General features: G+C 38.4%; 1 non-coding gene across 1 annotated transcript; it reads right to left on the reverse strand.

The window, feature by feature from the left end:
* Positions 1-4,266: 4,266 nt before the first annotated feature.
* LOC145090918 (small nucleolar RNA R71) lies at positions 4,267-4,374 on the reverse strand. The gene has a single exon (XR_013701840.1). It is a non-coding gene; the product is annotated as a small nucleolar RNA R71 (small nucleolar RNA).
* Positions 4,375-12,932: the final 8,558 nt, after the last annotated feature.

Raw genomic sequence — 12,932 nt, forward strand, 5'->3', positions numbered from 1 at the left:
AAACATGACCGTAAACTCCACAAATATTACAGAAAAATACAATTGCCAAGAAAAGCAAAGTATAAACCATATTTTGGCCCAACACCAATGATTTTTTTTTAATATTTCAAGATATTAAATAATCTCGTGTGCGTGCCGATCAATTCCCAAAAATTAGGGTTTTATGCTATTAGGGTTTTCCAACACAATACTAGCCCATTAGTCCATTGATTGGGCTTTTAGGTCACATTGGGCCTTATTGGGCCCATTAGGGTTTCTTTGGCCCCATATTGTCCAAACATCCCCAAACAAGGTCCAAACGCAATCAAAGCACACCGCCACCCGACACGGCAGCCGGTGGCGGCGGGAGGCGGCAGCCACCACCATACGGTGGTGGTTAGGGTTTCTTTTTCATTATTACGTCATGATTACAATTTTTACAATGAAATTCCAAAAATAAACACACACACTACACTAAAATAAACACACACACACATAACCACCCTAGTGGTGGCTGGTGGTGGTAGATGGTGGCAGCCACCATGGCTGGCGGCCATGGTGGTCCCTTACAATTCCGGCCAACAATAACGAGCTAAAAATGAATAGCAGCAGCAACTCTTGATGAAATACACCAACAAACGTAGCCACCGACCTGGTGGCGTAAAGCAGCAACACAAGAAAACTAGCAGCGGTGGCAGCCATGGTGGCGGATGGTGTTGGACGAACCAACAGGCATCAGCATCAGTTAACAGCGGCCATGGCCAGCCCCTCCTCACACTCGACGTCCCACCGTCGATTTTCCTCTTCCATTGCAACAGAAACAGTGATGACAGATGGCAGCGGAGACTGTGACATTTCCTTAACGTGTCTTCGTCGGCAGTTTGGAGCGGCGATGCTCTTGGCTTCTTTACTCGTCGGAATGACGTCGACGACAGCAACTAGGCGGAACGATGGTTGTCGGACTCGGCGATCCCAACATCGGCTGAGGAGGCTTCAATGGTGGAGGCGGCTACCGGGAATGAAGAAAGAGATGGCGGCTGATGTTTAGAGGTTTAGGGTTAGGGTTACTGGTTGGTGAGGTTATATACCTGCCTCATGAAAAGATTGGCCAATAATGACGCAAATGGTCCCTCATTCTCCTTTTTCTTCCAAATCAGGTCCTTAATTTACAATCTAACACTCCCTTTTGAAAATCATTACCTAATAAGTCCGAATACTTACCGTATGGCCCCTCTATGGCTAATTAATTTCAACTTAGGTACATGATTTACCCTTTTTGACCCCATTCATCCAAAACCTTTCATATATCTACTCTATAACCCCTGTTCCCATAATTTCTTTACATATTAAATCGAATAATACCATACACCCACTAATTATTATTTAATTATTTTATTTAAATGGGATGTTACAAGATGTATATGTTCATTAATATGCATCTTAACTGCACATAGATGTGCATATGTATATCCATATACATATGCATGTACATATACATATACATATACATATGTCAATGAATATGTATATGTATATACACATACATATGCATATGTAGATACATATATGTATGTAGATGCATTTATATATGTATATACATATACATTTCATATGAACATGAATTCAAATGTCATATACAGATGCATACATTTATGCATATGCATAAGTATATCGACATACATAAGTGTAAATGGATGCGCATATGTGTATGTATCTTAAGATGCATATGCATATAAATATAAATCTACATATGTTAATCCATATATATTTCATATGTATGTGTATACGCATATGCATCTTAAGATGTATGTGTGTGTGTGTGTGTATATATATATATATATATATATATATGTGTGTGTGTGTGTGTGTATGCAGATGCATATGTTCATACATATGTGATATGTGCATATATATACATATAATTATATATCATATCTTATTATTTTTGAATACTTTTAGGCCCTTTATGGAACAAAAGATACTTAATTTGTTATGAAGTGTGTTGTAGGGATAAAAGACATGCTTGGAACAAAAAGGAAGTTGCAAGCTACAAGCTGGATGCTGGAAGTTGGGAGTTTGAATCGCAGTTTTAAAGTGAAGAAAAATATACCCAACAAGTCGTGGTGTATTTTCCGTGGCGTGGTGACTTAAAGATTCCCGATTGATTTTGAAGACTTGTAGAACACGGGATAAACACGAAGACCAAGACATGGTGTCCTTACCATGTCGTGGTGATCTGAATTCGGGAAAACTATAAATAGATCTCATTCTCCTCTGAATTGGGACTTTTGGCTTGGGAAGTAATAAAAAAATTTGAAGTCAAAACAGATGCTCTAAGGCTTGGAAGCAATGAATTCGATCATAACCTTAGGAGTAGGACAATTAAGGCAACCAATCTCTACACTTTGATTTTTCATTAGTTTTATCCATGTCAAACTCCTGGAATTTCGATTTTATGTTCATGTTTATTGAAATCATGAGCTAAATACTCATGACTTTTGTTTAGCCTAGGATTGATAGTTTAATTAAGGTTGAATTTATGGATTGGATTTAGTTATTTGGTTATTTGTTGATTTAGCTTATTAAAGAACCTCACGTACTTTTGATAACTATTTTCTCTACTTAATGACGAATTTGATTAATTTAATATGACTATATTCCTTAGTTGAATTTGAATATTATGATCTTGTGAATTGCAAAATTGTAGGACTAGAGTTTTGAACAAAACCTAGGGTTAAGTAGAAAAGTGGGTAAAAAAGTATAGAAGCTAATATATGATGACAAATCATATATTGAATTGAATCAATAAAATAAATTGATCAATCTATTATAAGTCTAATTGACTCGAACCGAACAATAGTAAACTTGTTAGTTTGTCCTCTTGATCAACGAATAAATGAGTTAGTTTGCTAAAGGATTAAATTAGTGAACACTAACTTGGTCATCTTAGGAATCAATAACCAAAGAAACTAGAATCCACTGCACCTCCATAAATCAACCATAATAACAATTAAATCTGTAGCTAAACGAAAGCCCCTTATTCGCCTTGCTTAAATCCTCTTTTCTTATTTGCTTTAGTTTTAGTACTAGTTTAATTAGTTGATAGAAGTTTGTTTGGTAATTAAATTTCTAGTCTTGCAAAACGAGAGAAAAATCATTTCTAATTTTATTAGTAATTATTTAGTAGTAGATAAAAACTAGTTAAAACACCATTCCATTTGTTCGACACTTGTTCTTACCATAGCCATACTATTACACGATTAGGTATACCGCCTAGTATGTTTAATAGTTTAGTGAAAGAAAAATTAGTTATATATATATATATATATATATATATATATATATATATATATATATATATATATATATATATATATATATACACACACACATTAAAACATACATCAAGTTTTTGGAGCCGTTGCCGGGGAACAACTTAGTTATAGTTACTTTAAATCTGATATTTTATTAGGAATTTTTCTGTTTAATTGCATTTAATTTGTCGATTTAGGTCTTTCTTAATTTTAACTCACCATGTTGTGGTACTCATCACCACGTCGTGGTGTCATAACAGTAAACCTTTATTTTTTGTTTTTGTTCTTTTTACGCGCTCTTTTTGATTCTTTGCAGAAGTTTATGACGAAAGGATCCAATACACCTTTAATTCCACCGCTTGAAGACCCGGAGTTTGCTTTTCTTAAAAACACGGAGAAACCCGAGAAAGATTCAAACACACCAAAGAAGTCACCATTCAAGAGTCTCAAATTGGTTTTTAAGAAGAAGGGCAAGCAAGTGGGAGAATCCAGCAATTCAACAAAAGACGAAGGCGCTTACGAATCAGAAAAGGAAGAAAGCGATAACGAATCAGAAAGAAGTAGCAATAGAGAAAGTGAACCCAACAGCATCATGGCGGACATTGCTGAACTTTCCATGGAGGCGTACAAAAACAATTCTTGATGACACCGTATCCGACCATGTGCAACCCACCATACCTGCCAATGCCACATTTGTGCTCAAGGGGCACATCCTCGCTGAATTAAAAGATACACCTTTTTCGGAAAGGATCACAAAGACGCCTACAAGAATCTTGATAAAGTAAACGATATCGCCGACTACTTTAATATTCCAAATGTTCCACATGAAACGGTGTCGTTGAGGATGCCCCCTGTCACTTTCAAGAGAGCTGCCAAGGATTGGCTGAAGGCGCTACCTCCAGAAGCGATAACTACATGGGCACAGATGTGTGAAGGGTTATTGGAATAGTTTTTCCCACCATCCAAGGTAGCTAAGTTAAAAAAAATCCATTGCTAACTTTGAATAACAAATGGGGGAGTCATTGTATGAAGCACGGGAACGATACAAGGGTCTACTACAAAATTGCCCTCAAAACGACCTATGCAACAAGAAGTTTCTATCTTTTTACGATGGGGTGAACGTCACAACAAGGAAACTCCTTGACTCCCAAGGTCCCTTAACCAAGAAAAATTCTATGGAAATCAAGGGGCTCATTGAAGAATTCTCTAAATATTCTAGAGAATACCATAACCCGCGAAATGATGTAAAAACGGGATCGACTAATGCTGCTTCAGAAGATATGTCGGTAGTTTTGGCGATGTTAAAAAATATGGATAGGAGGATGACTAAGTGTAACACCCCGTTTATTTAATAAATAAATAAATGAATAGAAACCTTAAAAACAATAATAGTTGAACAATGTGTGGGTTTTCGGGAGCCAAATGTTAAAATTTTAGAAGTCGGGGGTAAAAGTATAAGTTTCAGATTGGTTTCGTAAATAATTATGAAGGCAGGGACTACTTGATAAATTTTTGGTGCATTGGTGAGCCCGAAAGGCATCACCACGAACTCGTAATGCCCGTAACGAGTCCTGAACGCTGTCTTCTGGATATCCTCATCACGAACCCTCATTTGGTGATATCCAGACCTCAAATAAATCTTAGAAAACCAAGACGCTCCATGCAATTGTTCAAACAAATCATCAATCCTCGGTAAAGGGTAACGGTTCTTGACAGTCAGCTTGTTCAACTCCCGGCAATCAATGCACATCCGGTGTGAACCATCCTTTTTCTTGACGAAAAGGATTGCGCTCCCCAAGGCGAGCTGCTCGGTCTAATAAAACCCTTCCCCAGCAGCTCCTAAAGCTGCAAGGATAACTCCTGCATCTTTGGCGGCACAAGGCGATAGGGTGCCTTGGCAATAGGTGCCGCCCCCGGTACCAAATCGATACGAAACTCCACCTGCCTCTCGGGAGGCACACCCAGCAACTCCTCGGGGAAAACATCAGGAAACTCCCGCACAATCGGTACCTCATCTAGTGATTTCGGCCTCTCTGCTGCCACACGCGTGTCCACCACGTAAGCCACAAATCCACTACAGCCCTGCTGTAGACTCTGTCTCGTTCTAGCCGCTGAGCAGAACGCTGACCCAGAACAGGTACCCTCGCCTTACACCATAAGTACTCCCCCACTAGGGTCTCGTAAAGTCACCAACTGACGCTCTCAATCTATAACAGCCCCAAAAAGGCTCAACCAATCCATGCCCACTATGACGCAAACGTCCCCCATTGCAATCAGGACTAAATCTATCGGGAACTCAACACCGAAGATCTCTAGTATACATCCTCTAATCACGTCTGTAGCATACACCGCTCGCTCGTCGGCTAGGGAAACTCATAGAGGTCAACTCAACGCCTCTCGTTAGATACCGATGTGCCGGCTAAAGGCTAAAAACACAAATGATCGACTCGCACCCGAGTCAAATAACACCAAAGCAGGTACAGAACTCACAAACCCTTATTCAGGTAACTGGATCAAATAACACCAAATAACACGTTTTGTAGATATAAAATACATATGCAATTTAAATCATTTAAAACGTGTATAAAAATATTTCAACCAGCCTAGACAGCAAGTATTCGGACAATATGCACACATAGCACGTAATTTATATTAAATACTTCATATTTATGTGTAAGATGAAAGGGACCATGCACTCACCTTAACGTTCGATAGACGATTAGTTTTCTGGAATGGATGCGATAAGGTCGAGTAGTATTTCCGTAAATACGAATCTCCGAGAAAATTTAGTTTCCTAAGGAAATATTAATATAATTAATATATGGATAGTAGTTTGGTAATTAACCAAGGTATAGGGTCTATTTACTAATTTAATAAATCAAATGGTGCTACGTTTGTCAATACTTTTCAAATTAATGGCTAAAATGAATTATATAAATTCCAAGTTTGCATCTTGGACTTATTTTGCAATAAAATTCCATAGAGTGGCCTTTTAATTCTTTTGAATAACTATAAGGACTATATGTAGTTAATTGAAATGGAAGTTTGGAAAAGAAAAAGGAAAAAGAAATATATGTATATATGTTTCTTTCATATTAACATATATAAATGATGTTTGTAAATTAGGAAATAAGAATGGGCTACTTTGTAAACTAAACACAACTTGAGGGTTTGTTTTCAATAAAATAAATGGAAGTTTGAGTTTTATTGTGACAACCCGAAATTTCTATTCTGTATAAACAATATCAAGTGAATAGAAGTTAGAACAGTTGCAGTAAGTTTTCAGACTTTTAGTATAAGTTTGAGTATTTCAGGATTTACACTTAAAGAGATATCAGGAGAGAGGATGCACTAGGGTATTGTGCAACTCCGTTATTCCAAAACTCTATGATATTAGAGTTCACTGCCTTAATAAAATATTTTCTGCCAAAACCCCAGGGGTATATATATATATATATATATATATATATATATATATATATATATATATATATATATATATATATATATATATATATATATATATATATATATGTGGTCCTTAGCCATATTTATTCATTTGTTCCATTTCCAACTAGAGAAAAGCCAAATTCTCTCTCACGGATCTTTGGCCTTTCGTCCCAAATCGTGAGTACTTCTATCTAAGTGTATTATAGAGCTTGATATGTGTCTAATAAGCTAGAAATCGTGTGAAATCAACAAGATCAAAGAGTTTGCGGACCAAGAACATCTTGGACCGTAAACCCTTCTTTAAGGGACAAAAGAGTGCCCTAGTCCCTTCCTTTTGAAATGAAACTAGCCTAGACCCGTATCCTAATGTATGTAGGACTAGAAAACACCCCCAGAACACCAAGAGTAAGGTGTTCATGGCCCAAGAAGTTCTTGGACCGTGAACCCCAATCAAGAGTGCCAAAGTGTGCTTTAAACTCTTCATAAGCCTTGGACACTAGCCTAGATTCATTCCTAGTTGAGTTAGGGACTTGAAAACACCAAAAACACCATGCCCATGAGAGATTACGGCCGTAATCTCTAAGGGATTTGGTTCTAGGGTCGTGAACTCCTCAAAGGAGCTAAAGAGTGCCCTAATCTCTTCCAAAGACTTTACCATCAAGTACAAATGCTTCTTAGGGTCTTGTAAAGCCTCAAAACATCAGATGGTCAAGGAAGTATGAGCTTACAATCGTAAACCCATGAGTTTATGACCGTAAACTCATTTGTTGATAACCTTAGGGCCGTGAACTCCATTAGGGAGTTTTCCTTGAACCCTACACACACTTGCCTTTCCCTACAACACTTAGATGCAACCCTTCAGACTTATAACACTTGTTAAAGGTGTTTAGCATGTCCTAGGGTGTCTTGACTTTGTTTATTAGTTGTTTAAAGACTAATTTGATACATATATGTGATATTATATGTTAACTAGGATCATAGAGTGTGTTCAAGTTTTCACTTGACACTTAGCAATCCTACATCGTTCAGTTCATCTGAACCACCATCTTCAGGTGAGTTCATACCCCTTAATCAATGATTTAAATGTTTTTATGTGGGGGGGATACAAGTTGAATCACGTTGGTTATTATATTAATCACATGTGATTAATAAGTAGCATACAAAAGGATTTATTACTTCATTATCTGTTTTACCAAATAGTTTATTTCAAATGGTTTTACAAAACTTATTTTATGCTTTTATATTGTCAATTGCATGCCTATATATGTATAGTTATATAAGTAATGTTTAAAGGACTTAGGAAGGTAGCCCACTTTATTTCCTTTTCCCCGTTGGGATGTGGTCTGGTAAGGTATCAGGTATCCGTCCGAAGGTCGTATAAATATTAGTTATATATCATGTGTACATATATAGTCATAAAGGCTCTTCCAGTCAGTTCAATACCCTTGGGTAGCAAGGGTATACTTCAATGTTCATACGTACCGGTTACATTACTAGTAAGCTACCATATGGGTAGTTTAGGAAGATACTAATATGTTTACTAGAATGTGGAATCATACCACGAGTCAGTTCATTCATGTGTCTATTCATACTAGATAGAGAGAGAACACACATCACAACTAATAAACACAGTACATTACTATACATGCTAGATAGAGAGAGAACACACGTTACAGCTAGTACACGCAGAACCGTACAGTAGATTACTATACTAATACCTAGATACATTCACATGAGTACAATTACATGAATACATTTACATGAGTACATTTACATGAGTACATTTACATGGGTACATTTACATGGATACATTTACATGGATACATTTACATGAGTACATTTACATAGATACGTTTACATAGAGACCCCGTTATAAGCATGCCTATATATGTATAGTTATATAAGTAATGTTTAAAGGACTTAGGAAGGCTAACCCGCTCTATTTCCTTTTCCCCGTTGGGATGTCGTCTGGTGGGTGTCGGGTATCCGTCCGAAGGTAGTTTAGATACTTAGTTATATATCATGTGTACATATACGGAGATAATAGTTCCTTTCAGTCAGTTCAGTACCTTTGGGTAGCAAAGGTATATGTTCATATACTTTTACATAGATCATATACGATGATAGGACAGACATAACTAGGTGCTATAGCATGGAACGACTTCAGGATCTAACTATACCAATGAATCACAACGCATTGTGATAGTTATATTGGGTATACATGATCATAGTAATGTGGATGTTCACGGCTTGCAAACATGCAGGTGTCGTGTTTGGGTCCCAAAATCTCTTTGACAGGGGAGCGTCTAGCCTGGGATCTAGCCATCACATTATACCTTATCCCTCAAATAAGGCAATATTAGTACAAAAGTATTCACTTATTACAAGTACTACAGTACTTACGAGATTACAATAGGTTAAAGGCAGTTAGTATGGTTGTAGTTATTTGATACTACACCATAGTACTATTTCATTTTCCCATTACATTCACTTCGTGAACATTCACACGATGCACGGTAATGTAGAAGCTATATTTTGAATAATGATAGTCGGATTTGGGAAAATACACACTTTTACAAGAGACACACACAGATACTAGATGCCTTCGTAGAAGGATACTTTTAGTAGGAAACATATGGTTTTCTAGGATGTTCAAAACGTTTTCATACTTACAGTTCATATACATATAAATACTTACATTTCACATACATATAAATACTTACATACAAATTAAGACACTAAAATACTTATGATCTCACCAGCTTTGAAGTTGATACTCACTTTCAAAATAACTTATATCCTCAGGTCAATGATAGACAGGTACCGATGCAAGGTTTAGAGAAGATGGAGCTCATTCAAGACTCATCTTTCATTTTGATTTATACTTTAGTGTCTATTAGACACATCAGAAAACTTGTATTATCATTATCTTATTAATGCAATGGATGATGTTGTTGCTTGTTTACTACTATTCATTGTTGTGATACTGTATATGACGTCCTCCGCCCTAGAACGTTTCTGCCGTTCTTGGTTTTGGGGTGTGACAGATTGGTATCAGAGCATTGTTTATAGTGAATTAAGTATATCAACCCATAAAAGATATACAGAATATAAATACAATGGGATTAATATACTCTGACCAAGAGTTATACTTTAAATATTAAAATATTTAATTAATTATACGTGCCTGCATTCATACTAAAATCAGTGTCACTAGGACAGTACAAAAGAATTGCAATTGTTGGGCAATACAGGTGGACTTAGAGACATATGGTCAAAACTGGGAAGATATAGCCTGATCAACTATATTATCCGAGGGCTGACTAGCATGTGCCTAAGTGTAGTTGTGTGGTTGCAACAAGTCTAAAATCTTACCAACAATACCACAATGAGAACAATAGAACATAAACCTAAAATACTATAGGGGTATTTGGTGTTACTATAAGTACTTCATACTTGAGAACTAAAACGGGATCTTCATTACTAAGTTCATAGTTGCTAAGTGGATACACTAAGGCTATATATAACTAGGATGTTATAGACTTAGAATCTATGAAAATTTTGCTTTACCCCTATTCTTTGTGAGTTTGGAGTTAAGGTCACTTATTCGAAGGCCTATCCTGTTTCGATTACAAAAAACTGGTATGCACTTCACAAATAGTGATGTAACTAATGAAGATTTTCTAAATAATTATCTAGATAGTTCGTCTAATAATTATTTACTTACCCCAATTCTCGCGTAGATAACATGGCTGTAACACCGTGAATTTCAAAATAATTTTTTGCAATATTAAAAAAACATTTCCCATTTAATTTCATAAAAACATTAAGTTTCAAATTCCAATCTGTATCATACAAATCCGAAGATCACATAAATATATCAAAAGTCCCCTGAGTGTGTACAGATCAAGCCGGCGCCTTCCCACGGTCATCGCTAGTACCTGAAACAACAACACTAACACTGTAAGCATGAAGCTTAGTGATTTCCCCAAAATACCACACATAAAACACATATTATCCACTCGAGGCTATAACTCTATGGGTCCGTGCACCCAACTCTGTGAACCCTCAGGTTCTGACTCTAGGAACCTTCCGGTTCCAACTCTGTAATCATGCACAGCATAATTCGCATAGAAATAATGCAGTAGAACACATAGCATACGCATAACGTACATACACTAACACATAACTCTGATTACCTACTCAAGGTAAAGTATAGTGAGAAGACTCACCTCGCGAATATCAAAAGCTAGCAAATCCCGAAGTCACTCGTGCTCGATCCGCCGAGCTACAATCTCCCTATAACATCATACATCTCTTATTAACACTTTTATCTTCTAAATTTGACTATCCCTAAGAAGTCAAACATAGGTCAACTCTGGTCAACGGTCAACGGTCAACTTGACCGGACTCGGCGAGTGCACAAGGGCAACTCGCCGAGTCTAGACGTACCCGCCGACTCCATAGGATTCCCTTCTTACTCGTCGAGTGCTTCCCCTGACTCAACGAGTTCCACCTGGGAGAGTCGCGGGGCCACCCCGACTCAACTCGCCGAGTTTCAAGAACAACTCGGCGAGTCCCAGCTTGACTCGACCACCTGCCAAAACCTTTCCAACTCTCTGCGACTCACTGAGTCGCCCATAACTCAGTCAGGACTACACACTGGGTGTCCTCAAGGACAATCTTCAAGAGACTCGTCGAGTCTGTTCATCAGACTCGGCGAGTCCATGCCATGCACCAGCTAAAACTGGCCTTTACGGTCAGATCCGTTCCATCCATTCATAGATCTGGCCTTCCCAAGCTTATTTGTCACGTAAAGTCTCAGTCTTGGTTGCCATGCAATGCGTACAAGGCTTATTTTGGGGAAACAACCTCTAAGATGACCACCCTAGCTTCTAACTCAAAAGGATGGACATAAAGCTAGTCATATGGGGTCTCCTGGACCTGCTAAGGCCCAGATCTAGGTTCCATATCTCCATGGAACCTTTCATACTTCCAATTTAAGCCAAGAAATGCAAGAAGAAACCCTAGATTTGACACATCAACACAAAACACGAAGTTTGGCTCTGAAAGTTACCTCAAGAAGACTCCCTTGATGAATTAGCAACAGATCCACGCTCCCCAACTCCTCAAGTTTGATCCTCTCCCTCCTTTCTTGCAATATCACACAAAATGGTGAACAAATGGCCTCCAAATACACTCACAAGGGCTCACAGTCGAATGGGGGCTCTTAGGGTTCAAGGTGGCCGCAAATGAGGGCCATAAGGTCCTTTAAATAGGGCTTAGGACCGGGAAATTAGGGTTTCATTAAACAGCGCAGACTCGCCGAGTCCAGACGAATCCCGCGTCCAAAAATCACGACCCTACTCGGCGAGTCTGAGCTCCAACTCACCGAGTCCCCTCTCAAAACACAAAATAATCAAATCAATAAAGATACCTGGAAATCCGGGCTGTTACAATGGCTGGACTCTATCCCCACGACAATCCGTACCTTCCGAACGAAGTCATTGCTGGATGGTTTGGAGAAGAACCAGAGAATGATCATCCTATCCCTTTGAATGATCACTATGATGAAGACCTTTCAGATGATACTAACTCCGAACCCAAGGTTGAGAACCTACCCGAGGTAGCTCCCTTTCCAAATCCTAACCCTCGTCTGGCTTTTCATGGCCCGACGCCTCCGTGGGTGGAATGCTTGGAAACATGGAGCCAAGGACAAGATCAGCCCATGCCATTTAATGGTAACCGAAGCTTTTATGACCTGAGCAATGGGGGCTTAGCAGACAGAATCTTGCCAATCCTGGTCCGCAGAGTGGCCCGAAATGAGATTCAAGGCAGGACAGCCCTACATCAGATCACAGAAGTTGTCGCCAATGCGAGAATGCATACCCTCCGCACCATTCATCTGGAAGATGCTCGAGAGAGATCTGAGAGAGACCATGAAACCCTACTGCAAGCATTGGCTAAATCACCAGCCGAAGTCATAGAACTCCGAGTACGCCAAAGGGTGTACGAAAGACACCTACTTGATGTGGAACAGCAACTGGCTGAACTGAGAGTTCACCAGAGGGATGACCGTCGCCAGTAGTAGATGCTTTACTTTATTTTCCTTGTTAAAAGGAATCGTTTTCTGTCTATGCCCGATGTGGCATTTTCTATGAAACTATCTTGTACTGTAAGTACTTTAGT

The sequence above is a fragment of the Lactuca serriola genome, chromosome 2 (genome assembly GCF_051521515.1).
Source record: "Lactuca serriola cultivar US96UC23 chromosome 2, Lser_US96UC23_V15, whole genome shotgun sequence".
Taxonomy (NCBI): Eukaryota; Viridiplantae; Streptophyta; class Magnoliopsida; order Asterales; family Asteraceae; genus Lactuca; species Lactuca serriola.